Source organism: Terrapene carolina, unplaced genomic scaffold (genome assembly GCF_002925995.2).
Source record: "Terrapene carolina triunguis isolate 2854851 unplaced genomic scaffold, T_m_triunguis-2.0 Scaffold66, whole genome shotgun sequence".
NCBI lineage: Eukaryota > Metazoa > Chordata > Testudines > Emydidae > Terrapene > Terrapene triunguis.
Genome location: NW_020664417.1, coordinates 72,440,558 through 72,453,784, shown reverse-complemented (window position 1 = coordinate 72,453,784; position 13,227 = coordinate 72,440,558). Strand labels below are relative to the sequence as shown.

General features: G+C 40.1%; 1 protein-coding gene across 3 annotated transcripts in view; it reads right to left on the bottom strand.

Moving 5' to 3' along the window:
* Window positions 1-13,227, bottom strand: part of KCNIP4 (potassium voltage-gated channel interacting protein 4) — a 403,978-nt gene that overhangs the window by 40,395 nt on the left and 350,356 nt on the right. The gene's annotated exons all lie outside the window — the stretch shown is intronic.

The following is a 13,227-nucleotide window of genomic DNA, read 5'->3' as shown; positions in this document are numbered from 1 at the left end:
CCACACCTAAACTTCGGTATCTTCACAGAGCTGGGTGACTGACACAAGCAGCACTAAGCTCTGCTGCAGTCCTTCCTCTATGGAGCTGTCAATGTAGCCTTTGGCCATAGGCTACCTCACAGCTGTAGACAGCACTCATGCTGAATGGAAGCCAGCTACACAGCACTGAGGTAGTATTCCCTTCAGACTCCACCTCAAGGGTAAAGGTTGTGGACATTGAACTCAAAAGAACCCAGCACAGAAGAAGCAAATCAAGCCCCGAAGATCCTCCTGTCCCATTATTCCTTGTGTGTGGACCAAGTTAGTTAGAGAGGGAAACAAGATGACTGGAAGGTAGGCTGAAGGGCAGGCAGATTAGGAGGAAGGCAAACGAGGCAAGGTGAAAAAGATATCAAAGGAGAAAAAGAAAAATAGAATGGTGATTTTATAAAAATGATCTGTGGAGACAGCAGAAATAGAAGGGAGATGGTATTATCTACTGGTTAGTGCAGGCAACTTGGATCTGAGAGATCTGTGTTCAATTCCTCATTTTCCCAGTGACTCAGTGGCTGACCTTGGCAATTCACTTAACTTCTCAGTGCCTTAGTTTCCCCATCTATAAAATGGGGATGAGAAAACTGACCCACATTGCTAAGATCTTTAAGATCCTTGGATGGAAAGCACTATACAAAGTATTTTTATTAAACATAAAGGAAAGGAAAGAAAAGAAAAACTTTGACATTAGTACATTTAATTTTTATTTATTCATGTGCCTACAATTTGGAGTGATGGGAAATTAGGAATTCATGGACCTAGACTCAGGAAAGGGGACATGTGAGGTATTGGAGGATGAGATAAAGGTCATGAACAATGTGATTTTTCATGTGGGCTCATAAAAATCAAAACAGGAACATTGAATGCATTCATAGTTCTAATAATCTATTCTAGATAGCAAATAGGAGTTCAGCGATAGCAAATAGGAGTCTGTAAGCTGATTTCTCTCACTTTTCTTTAGTTTATAGAGAAAGACATACAGAGGAAGCCCTTTTCATTCAATGTGCAATCAGCTCTCTTTTTGGTAGGTCACAAGAGCCATAGTAAATATTAGCAACTCCAATTACATCAGTCCTTAGGTTAGGCTAGACAGTAGTGTCAGGAATAAAACTGCCATTTCCTGACAGCATACAACTGTACATGTTAACTGTTACAAATAATGCTGTCACAGAGGAGATGATTCAAATGTACCCTGGAAAAACTTGTCTGAATTATATTTTATGTTAGCTCAGTTATAAGTTAGCAACTACCATGCAGCTTGGTTTTTGTGATATGAGTCAATTACCATAGATAATAAGATTTGTCAATGCTTTCTCTAAAACTGATACTTTGCTTTAACACTTAACAAACTAATGTATTAACACACCAGTTGAAAGAAATACTGTTTGAAAAACAATCCACTTTCATGGAATTGTATAGCAGTAGAGCCAGTAATGACCACTTGGATCACCTAACCTGACCCTCTGAATTTTGCTGAGCTCTTCACTACATCATTTCCATTAATGTCCTATTGCTTCTGTCCTTGGATATCTGCAGTAATGGCATCTTAAGCACAGCCATTCTACTGGCCAATTGTTCTTGTTAAAAACTTTCCCTGTAAGGTCTAACCTAAATATTCCTTTCTTTAGCTTAAGGCCACTTCTCCTTGTTCTAACATTCCCTGAGATCGTAGACAGTTCTGTTCTTTCTTTAATACCATTATCTTGAAAATATTTATAGACAAAGAACATGTGGCCCCCGAGTCCTCTCTTTTCTAGACTTATAAATTTATCTCTCTTGTGTTAAGGGGGTGTCTTTGGCCCACCAAGGGATAAAATATTAAGAAGACCCTTGTTTACTGTTACAACATTGAATCGTGTCTGTGCCATATTATCACTGGCTTATTCCCATTGTAACAACCACGAATAAAAATCTTTAAAACCTTTTATTAAACACATAGAAAAGGAAGTTAAAGCATTTGAAACTTAAAAAGTAAATAAGCCTTTTATCTGAACAATTTCCTATATTCTGTTTCCCTTTAGTTATATTGAGTTTTTTATAGGAGAAAACCTCTGTTTGATAGTCTTTTCAAATTGAATTAATGATGGTATTAACTGTTCCTTTTAGGAAAAAAAGAAAGTTCATTTAAATGGTCGAGCTGTGGTCATTGAAGTCAAATCCTGTTTCCTTTAAAAGAAAACAAGATAAACTCACACAAAAGGGGAGACAAAAGTATAGTAGAGATAGAAAATACAGCTTCTGTCTCTGACAATCACTCTCATTTGCAACCTTGGGAAATTACAGGTACAGTTCATGGTCTTATCAGACACTCCTAAATCTGGCAAACTTTTACCAGTGTCACGCTATCTAAGACATAGCTTTCAGCTGGCCTTTCTGGGCACAGGCTCACAGCAGTGTTGTAAAATGGGGAGTTGTCTTGTCCAACTAACGCAGGCTCTTTTTAGCCAGGAGGCAAAAAGAGAAAGACAGAAAAGAGGAGAAATAAGGAGAGGAAAGAAAATGACACCTGAACAAGGGCATAACAGTAGGCACCTCAGGTTCACATTTTAGATGTTGTTCAGGAGCTAGCCGGAGCTGGCGGAGGTGCTGATGCCATTAAGCTTCCCTCTCTATGGCTTTGTCTGGTTAGGACATCTTTCAGGATCAGGATAATAAAAGCCCAGTGGTGTCGTCATGGATCTTGGGGCCCCTAGAAGTGATAAGGATAATGGGAGCCATGATGATGAACTTGCTCCTTCCAGTCCACCCATCCCACTGGCTCTTTCAGTGGCCCCCAGATAAACAATGTCAAGAAGGGTGGCAACCTCAGCCCAATAAGATTAATGAAGCCAAAATCACTTCAGTGATTTCTACTAGAGACATTACTTCCCACTTCTAGAATCTTTCAACTTCTTGTTAACCTAAAAAATCCAATTAGTACCAGTCTATTTATCTCCAACTTTTGCTTACTTTTATAAACAATTTTATATGATTGGCTGAGTTGGACTTTGTACCTTGGATAATTTAACACAGGGCTCCTCACAATGGCTCTCTCCATCGCTCCTCACATGCTTTATCCACTAACCCTTGTATAATTTTGTTTACCTTGTTTTGTTTCAGGAACCTGTTCGTGTCCATTTACTTAGAAGCTGTGCAGGTTTAATTTGTTTCGTCTTGTCCCTCTGTGTATGTTTTCATTTTCACTGAAAACTTTAATTTACTTTAATCCCAAAATATAATGGAGCAACATGTGTATATGCTTTTAATTCTGATTCTTCAAATTAAAAAAAAAAATGAATTGGTTTCTTAGGGCCCAATCCAACTCCTAATAAAGGCAATGCATGTTTTTCTAATGACCGTAATGGGAGCTGGATAAAATCTTTAATCTGATACTTATAGGATGAGAGTTTAACAATGAACTTTCTTCTAATATCATAGTTCAGGCAAAAACTGGATCTGTCATTCCAGATAAAGGGTTAGTGGTCAGCTTTCCAGCACACACTAGCCCAGAGATACTCACTGAAGCTCAATCTAGGACCTTATAAGCCACATATGGCTCTTAGAGACTTGTAGAGTCCACAGATCTGAATGTGGCTTCACTCAGGTGGAACACACTCTCTATGTTGCACTGATATAGATGGGGAACGCTGATCAAATTCACCAGAGGCACCAGGTTCCCTTCCATCCACCTAAGCAACCGGAGGGAAAATGTGCAGTTGAAAGTAGTAAAGTGAGGGGAAAAAATCCCTTCTTCTCAGAAGGCAGCAGAAGTGAGGAACAGGAGGGGAGAGAGGAGGAACAGTCCCTCTCTCTGATCAACCTGCAGGCAGCTGAACATAGAAGTTGCCACCGCTGTGGAAACGCGCGTGCCGCCCTAACAGCACATGGACTGCCCCTGCCGTCCACGGCGGCAATTCGGCGCACTGCTTGGAGCGGCAAAAACACACGGACTGCCGCCCCTTGCAGATTGCCGCCCCAAGCACCTGCTTGGAATGCTGGTGCCTGGAGTCGGCCCTGGTAGGAGAAAAGGGAAAATCTTTATGATCCTAGGACCACTGCCTTTAACTATATCACTGATTCATCTATAGGGCTAAGGTTTGTAGAACTGGCCCCTTAATTAACTGACTTCAGTTAATTGGGTTCAGTGGGACTACTCAGATGCATAAGTCTTCATAATATCTGGTCCTTACTTTGTTCAATATTTTGAAACAGTTTGTAGGAATGATGCTATATCTAATAAAATAAGATTAGATATCATTTATATTCAAGATAAAATATAATCTCAAATAGTAAATTTTGTAAATTGCAATTTAAAAATTATCAAGAATTTGGATCCTGATCCTGACTGATGCTGCACATCTATCATTCAGCTCCCATTGTAGTCACTTATTAAGATCAGGCACTTAAGAGTTTTCTACAAAGATGTGATACCCTCTGATTGTATAGATACAACCAGATGAAAGCATGTGAGCATGACTTAAATAGAGACAGAATTAGATTAATATTTTTTGCATACCCAAACTTCATTTGTGGACGAATCTGTTTATGTAACACTTTGTCTGTCTTGTCTATTTAGCTTAGAAGCTCTTTGGGGCAAGGTACTATATAACACTTAGCCCTGATATTAGCTGGGGTCTCTGGTTGTTACTCTAATAACAACAATACAAAGCATCTTTCATTTAAGAGTGAGGGATTTTTTGTTTGCTTGCTTGAAACTCTAATCTCCTCTGGTATGCAATTTCACAAAACTAACAGCTTTTTTAACATCTTTAGTAATGTTAATTGCATATAATTATTCAGAACTAGATTTTATTAGTTTATATTTCTGTCTGATGTGTATTGCTATTACCTGGGGAGCCTGCATTTAGCTGAAACTGATATTGAAAATATATAACCATCAAGGTTAAAGATCCAGTGGTTTACATGAAAAGATAATTAGAGTCAACTTGATTATTATATTGTACACTCTGAGTGGTGCTGAAGTGTGAGGTCTGCAATATCCCCAGACAGCATTTTTGCTGTACCTTTAATGGTTTTATTGTACACACATCCTTCTAGGAGCTGGAATTAACATAAAACATTATGTTGTATAACTGTGTGCAAATACCATAATGAAGTCCAAAATGCTGCTTGAATACAAACTTCAGATTTTAGAATAGTGAGCTGGGGTTTAGTTGCAGCACAAGTGAAGTTACATTCACACAGGCTGAAGTGACCAAGATGACTACAGGAATAGCATTATAATTTATCACTGTGACAGACTGGATTCAAACACTTTATTCGACTAATTGTATATGGAATATCATTCTATTTCATATTGGCAGGGAAATCTCATTCTAGCGTCCATTTAAATGAGAAGACAGGGTAACACCTTTTAAACGTGCTCTATATGAAACATTGATGAAGACGAATCAGAAATGGCATTGCTAAAGGTTGCCTCTTGCTGGAATGCTCTTTTTCTATAACAGTGACATGTGACAATCAAAAATGTGCAAGTGACAATACTCAAACAGTCAATGGGACTATGCAATCCATCCGCCATGTAAAGGCCAGTTTCTGCCCTTGTGCATGCAGGCATACCATATAAGTCAACTGGAACCCTGTGGGAGCATACTCAAAGGCAGAATTTGGCCTTCTTTTGTTGTACACTTGGATATCCAATGTACTTTAACTTATTCTTAAATAGATCCAATACAAGTCTAATTCTTCAACTCTCCTAAAACTGGGTTCACTTGGATAGAATCTGTTTTAGAAACTTGCACTGGATAAGCAATACAGATTTACTGGATGTAAGTACAAATAATGGTGGGGCAGATCCGACCTCTGTTTTCTCCTCAGGGTGATCTTTAAATAATAATGCTGAGAGACAAGACAGCAGTAATGTGTTCAATAATGGACTTTTTTCAAGAGTGTCCGGTTCTAATTTCCATTAGTGTAACAATTTATTACTGCCACATATACGCTGTAAGGCAATCATGATCTAGCAACCCCATCTTAGGACAAGTAGTTCCAATATGAACTTTTGTAAACTAACTACTCGTGATAAGATACTATCTCACCTAAATAACTCTTTTCTATTCCCTCCTTATCCCTTGGCAGTGTAACTTTAAAACTCCCAATTCTAAATGCAAATGAAAAGCTACAGGAGGGACTGGTCCTGCAAAGTGCTGAGTGCCACTTTTAATATGCTGAATGCCATTACATTCTTGTAGGAGGTATTCAGCGCACCATAGAATCACAGAAATGTAGGGCTGGAAAGGATCTTGAGAGGTCATCTTGTCCAGTCCCCTGCACTGAGGGATCACCAAGTACAACTAGACCAACCCTGACAGGTGTTTATCTAACCTGTTCTTAAAAACCTCCAGTGATGAGGATTCCACAACCTCCTTTGGAAGCCTGTTGCAGTGCTTAACTATCCTTATAGTAGGAAATTTTTTCCTAATATCTAACCTAAATTTCTCCTGTTGCAGAACAAGCTGATTACTTCTTGTCCTATCTTCAGTGGACATGGAGAAGAATTTATAACAGCACCTAAGACATTGGAAGACTATAATCAGCCCCCACAATCTTCTTTTCTCAAGACATGCCCTTTTTTAACCTTTTAATATCACATGATAAGGCTCTTAGGGCCAGATTTTTAAAGGTATTTAGGCTCCTCCCATTAAAATCAATGGGAGATGGGTGCCTCAAAAATGTGGCTCTCAGTGTTCATCAGTAAGGAGTGACAGATTCATCACCAACACAGGCACACAAGTGCTCAGATACTACAGTGATGGGATATTATTTTTCCCCAACAAATAACTCCACAGAAGTCTGCAGACTACATTCTACAAGTTGAACTCTGGACATTCTCTTGTCTCTGATGACTGGCCCTTTACTCTGGCCTCATCCCACCCCCTTCTTTCTCTCATGGCTCTCCACTGACAGCCTCACTCTCCCTGCCCTACATGATCCTTTCCAGCTTCCTTCCTTCCCTCCCTCCTCTCCCCCTTTTTCCTTCTGTCCCCTTTCCTCCTTCTCACTTAATTTCTTCCTTCCCATTTCCTCCCTTTTTTCCTACTCCCATGTTGTTCTCACCAGATTATGTAAACATATCACATTACTGCTACGTTTGCTCTCCCTTTCCCCTTCCTTCCTAACATTTGTCACACTTACTGCTGTGTCTTTTCTTCAATTAGGTTGTAAGCTCTTTGGGATAGGGATAATGAATACCTATGTGATTGAATAGTGCCTAGCAGTATGAGACCCCAATTTTGATTGTGGCCTTTGGTTGCAATTGAAATATAAATAATAACAGATATAAAACTAAACTTTAACTAGCTTTACTGCTGTGGATTTTGATTAATATAAGTACTTGGTCTTCAAGATCAAGTCCTTATTAGAACCTGCCCTTCAATGCTGATATTCTATACCAATGGCTAATAAGTTAATATAGGGAACCAGTTTAATTTTCAGTGACCATAGGAGCGTAAGTATTGCTATATCATAATGGATTAATGATCTGTCAAGTCCAATATCTCAGTTCATCTGGACAATATGGCAAATGGCACAGGAAATTATAACCCTCATCCCAGTCGTTCAAATGACTCAGCAATACTTTTGTCAAAAATTTTCAACCAAAACATTGAAAAATAAACTTTCTTTGGAAACTAATTTTTGTGGTAAAATATTTTGACTAAAATTTTAAATGGGAAATTTCTGAAGGAAAAACTTTATTTTGAGTTAAAATCTTTTTGTTTTTGTTTTTTGTTTTTGTTTCTTTAAAATAAACCTTTTTTGAAACATGGTTATTTCAAAAGTTTAGATTTTTGTTTTTTCAACTTTTCCTCACTGGACAAAAAAATGACATCTATGGAATATTTTTCCACTTCTTCTTTTTTCTCTTTTATTTTAATTTTTCCTATTTCTATTCTGTAACATTTCAAAATTTTCCCATTTTTGAAGGGCAAAAGGAAAAATTAAAAACTCTGTAACTTTGCCACTTTAACTTCAAAAGTTAAGAAAATTAAGAAAAGTTTGATAATCTGTAATTATATTATTATACTTGCAGTGAAATGTTTGTCTTCGCTTCTCCCAAGGACTGGTTTATCTCATAAGAACATAAGAATGGCCATACTGGGTCAGACCAAATGTCCATTTAGCCCAGTATCCTGTCTTTCGACAGTGGCCAATGCCAGGTGTCCCAGAGGGAATGAACAGAAGAGGTAATCATCAAGTGATCCACCCCCTGTCGCCCATTCCCAGCTTCTGGCAAACAGAGGCTAGGGACACCATCCCTGCCCATCCTGGCTAATAGCCATTTATGGATCTATCCTCCATGAATTTATCTAGTTCTTTTTTGAACCCTGTTATAGTCTTGCCCTTCACAACATTCTCTGGCAAGGAGTTACACAGGTTGACTGTGTGTTATGTGAAAAAAAATACTTCCATTTGTAGGGGTAGAGATCAATGTAGAGATCAACTAAGCAGTCCACAAGTAAAGACTCTAACTCAGTTGGAAAAGGTGATCATCTTGTCCCTTGAATTAATAATGTTGATTTTTTTATAACTGGTGCATGTAAAGGCTGTAAAGAAACAGTGGATCTGAGGCTTGAGACAGAGGAAGCTGTGGTCTGTTACTGAGAGGGATCTTGTGCTTGGTTACAGTCTTTTAACCTTTTTCATGTTAACTGGACTCAGCTTTGAATCATGTGTTTCTATACTTCCAAATCTGCATGGTTCAGATACTTGCTATATCTGCAATGCTGCAAGAGACTAGAGTAATGATAATTCATATAATTTTCCTTCCACCTCTGACTAATGTGAATGAAATACAGATGTCCTCATGATTTTTACATTTGCAATATATTGAGCCAAGTGGTAATTTTTCTACTCACAGCACTTTCTTACAACACCAAATTCATCACCCTAGCTAAGAGTTACAATATGAATTTTTATATTCTGATTAAGCATCCAACTCTAATTTTGCTCAGAAATAGACTGTTCTGAGATTAACTGGTTTACATTTGCATCATGGTAAATTTGTGTTCAGATTCCATGGTGCAGGATCAGTGGCTGTTTAGGAGAATAACTATCCTCAGCAAACCACTGGTCAAAAGTTTCTCAAACTTTTCTCCCTCTCCCAATATCTGATTCTGGTAGCCAAACTATTGTCAAACTGTCTCTCTTCAGAGATTAAAAAACAGAACTGTGTGAAAATGGGAGCACACCAAAGCCAAACTAGCATATTTTATCTTTTAACTGATTTAATGAAAAGGCAAACATTTGGGCTTTTTGCTGGGATGATTTTTTTGTCAATTCACTTCAGATAATAATGTCCCTTCTTCCCACTGTCTCTAATAGAGGTCATGGCTTTGCAGGACCAGTCATCTTTCAATTTTGGAAATATAGAAAGATGAGATCCTGACAGCAGAAGGCAAGTAGTGAGAGAGAAAGAAGAAGGATGGGGAGGATGGAGGAGTTAACCTGACATCAGATTTAAAAATAAAGTGGGGTTTGCTTTGAGTTTTAGCCATCATTTTATTAGATACCCAGAGGCATTTACATGAGGGTACACTAGATCTAAATATTATTATTGAGGGATGGGTGTAAAACGACTCTGAGTCTTCCTGTTTCTAAGGCAGTCTGACCTTCAAAACAGTGCATTCTCTGTATCCAGATGAAATGGTTAACTACCTGACCTAGTGAGTGAAGTTATAATGCATGAAGTTAAAGTTTAAATAGAAAAAATGGATACTGAAAAGTTCAAATATACAGAACTAGAGCACACATTAAAAGATTGTTTGTGACTGCAGCAATTTGTCAAGATTTCTGGAGTATTCAGTTCTCTTTTTTTCATCATGGACATAGCAGAGTCTTGACTCACCTGGTGTCAGACTCTGCAACCGCCTCAATTTCCTTCCTTCCTTCCTCAAACAAAATTACTCTCCCTTCTAAGGCCTGGTTTATTAACATAAAATAACAGTGCCACTCAAAGCTACACTATCCCAGCCTTCTTTTTCCATGCACACAATTCCATTATGCCCCTCTTGGGCTCCTAATTCCCTCTGAAGCATTTTGCTCTTGACCCTAGCTATAAGCAGCTCCAGCCACGTCTTTCCTTCTGCCTGGGAAGGAAAGCTTCACTCTTGGTCCTCTCTGACCCCCATACCCCTCTAGATGCCTTCTTGCTCCCTGAAGGTATCTCTCCTTTGTACCTTTGTATCAGAACCCCAGACCTCAGTTCCCCAGGTTCCTTTGAGCAGGGGTACTCTGCCAGGCCCACTCTAGGTGTCTCCAGAGAGGCCTCTCCCTGGGCTTTCCTAGAAACAAATCTCCCCCTTGCTGATAGAGCCGGCTTCTTCTTTTAGGAAGCCCCATCCACAGGCTACCATCACATGATGAGAGGTCACCTGAACCAATCACAAGCCCACGCCAAAACCCATGCCATCGCATGATGCCAGATCACTTGACCCAATGCCAAAACCCATCACCTAGGAGGCAGATAACTAGGAACAAGAGGGGTTGAACCCATCTGCCCCTAAAGGGCCAGCCCACCCTGTAGCATTGTAAGAATCCTCTTTTGCATCCTCATTTTAGTCAGATCCTGCTGTCTGGGTGTAGAAAGCAGGAGGAAGGTTGCATAGAGAGCCTCTTCCCTATCCACAGTAGCAGAGCAGGATGCAGCATGTAAGGGAGCGTTAGTGATAGACTCACACTAGTGATGCTCTACAGTCCCACAGTGGGCAGCAGGTCAGCCTGTCCAGCAGGGCTGGCTCTACCTTTTTTGCCACCCCAAGCGGCGAAGCAAACCAAAAAAAAAAGCGGGCGCAGCAGTGCCGCCGAAGAAGAAAAAATTAAAGAGCTGCCGCTGAACTGCTGCCGAAGAAGAAGAAATGAAAAAGCTGCCGCCGAATTGCCACCAAAGGGGGGGGGGAGTCGGAGTGCCACCCCTAGGACAGACGGAGTGCCGCCCCTTCAGATTTGCCGCCCCAGGCACCTGCTTCCTTAGCTGGTGCCTAGAGCCAGCCCTGCTGTCCAGTCACCGCCTACCCCATTCGCTAGCCAGGAAGGAGCTATATAGACTAACTGAGCAGTTTCTCAGGCCACTCTACTGAATCCTGCACCAGTCAGCAGGATCTCTCAAGCAGAGGATGCACAGCCTAGCATTCCTTCCCATGCCCAGGTAGGATTTCACTCTATACACCCTTCAGTTATGAACACAGCTGGTTTACAGATGACAAGGCATGAAATTATCTATTTACATGAGTAAATCATTCAGCCAGTTTCCAAGCCTCAGGCAGGATTAAAAAACTAAATGCAAACTAGTCAGTAAACTAATCTTGCCACACAGATTAACTCATGGTTAGCTAAAGATTTTTGCACTTCAAGACAACACCCTTAAAGGTACATCTCTACCCCGATATAACGCCCGCCCCCCGGAGCGCTGCTTTACCGCGTTATATCTGAATTCGTGTTTTATCGGGTCGCGTTATATCGGGGTAGAGGTGTATATTCCTCAATAATGTATTAGGCTTATATAGGCATTAATGAGATTCTTGTCAAGTACTTTAAGCTCAAAATCTGATGTTCCTTAACACTGTAAAAATCTAATAGAAAATGTCCGACAGATTCTAAATAGATATATTTTTTAATCCACTACTCTGTTAGTTATATATTACAGCCTTGGCTTCAGTAGTTTTGTCTGGGAAAAGATATGTTGCCTGCTCCCCTTTAGGATAGCGATACTGTTTGGGACTGAGATATTGTGGGAGGAGGAGGGTGACCAGATAGCAAGTATGAGAAATCAGGACAGGGTGTGTTGGGGGGAAAGGCACTTATATAAGAAAAATCCCCAAATATTGGGACTGTCCCTAGAGAGGGGCGAATCGGGGAAAAAATGTTTGAGAAACTTTTGAACTCTGGTTTGCTGAAGATAGTAATTCTGCTACTCAGCTGCTGATCTGTGGCCATGGAAGCTGAACATAAGTTAGCTATGATGCAAATGTGCACCCATTAAACTCAGAACAGCCTATTTCTCATAGTGTAAAACTGGAATTGGCTGCTTAATCAGAAAATAAAAATTAATATTGTATCCCTTGTCAATGGTGCCACACCCTTGGGGTAAGAGCTTGAGTCGTGACATGGATATCATCAATAGAATATTAGAATACAGATCAGAAGCACAATTTTGAGCAACATTAAAGAAAGAACATCAAAAGGTACACAGGTGCTAGAACTAGACGTGTTGGGGGGTGCTGCCGCACCCGTTGGCTTGAAGTGGTTTCCATCATACACAGGATTTACAGTTTGGTTCAATGGCTGTCAGCACCCCCATTATACAAATTGTTCCAGCACCCTGAAAAGGAAGGAAAAGAAACACCAGAGGGTGCAAGAATGATAGCATCCTGGAGATAGTAATTTTGAAAAGACATTAGGGAAATCATGGTTTATTATTATTAGAGAAGAAGAGATTTTGAGGTCAAGGAAGTATAGAGGAAAAGAACATTTAGTCTGGATATAGCAAAAATTACCTAGAAGGGATATCACCTGTACAATAACTTCTCAAGGGAAGTAACAGAAACCCTATCTTTTGACACATTCGGTTGAACAAAACACTAAAACATATTTTTGCCTTCACTTTGTCCCATTAGTCACAGTCAGCAGCTCTTGTGCTCCATCTCCAACCATTCCTGTTGAGTGTATCTTTCATAGGTGACTGGTAACTGCTGATGGGGGCGGGAGGGGGGAATGGCAGCCCCCCCGCCCCCCTCGCCACCAGAGCTACAGTCAACTTCCTGGTGACGGCCAAGGTACCCTCTATCAACACCCTCTTGACTACAGCACGCCCCAACCATGGTACACTGGGAGGTCGCCCGAGTTGCTCATCCTTAAGGCCGGCTTTGCCAGGGTCAGCCTTAGGGAAAATGACACCCAAGGCTACTGAATGGCTAAAATGTATGATGCCTACCTAAGTCCCTTTGACATTTTTTCTTCTTTTTTGACTTATACATCTCTGTTCTACCTCCCTACTTTGTATTTTGAACTTTTTTCCATCCTTATTGTACCACTTGTGCCTTCACTAATAATCATAATCATATCGCAGAGGATTCCTGTCAACTCCCTCCTTTTGCACCAAACACTCTTCATGCGACTCCTAACATCCATATCCACATTCCCATCATAGCTCAACACTGAACCAAGGTATTTAAACTGTCGCATAGACTTTAACTCTGA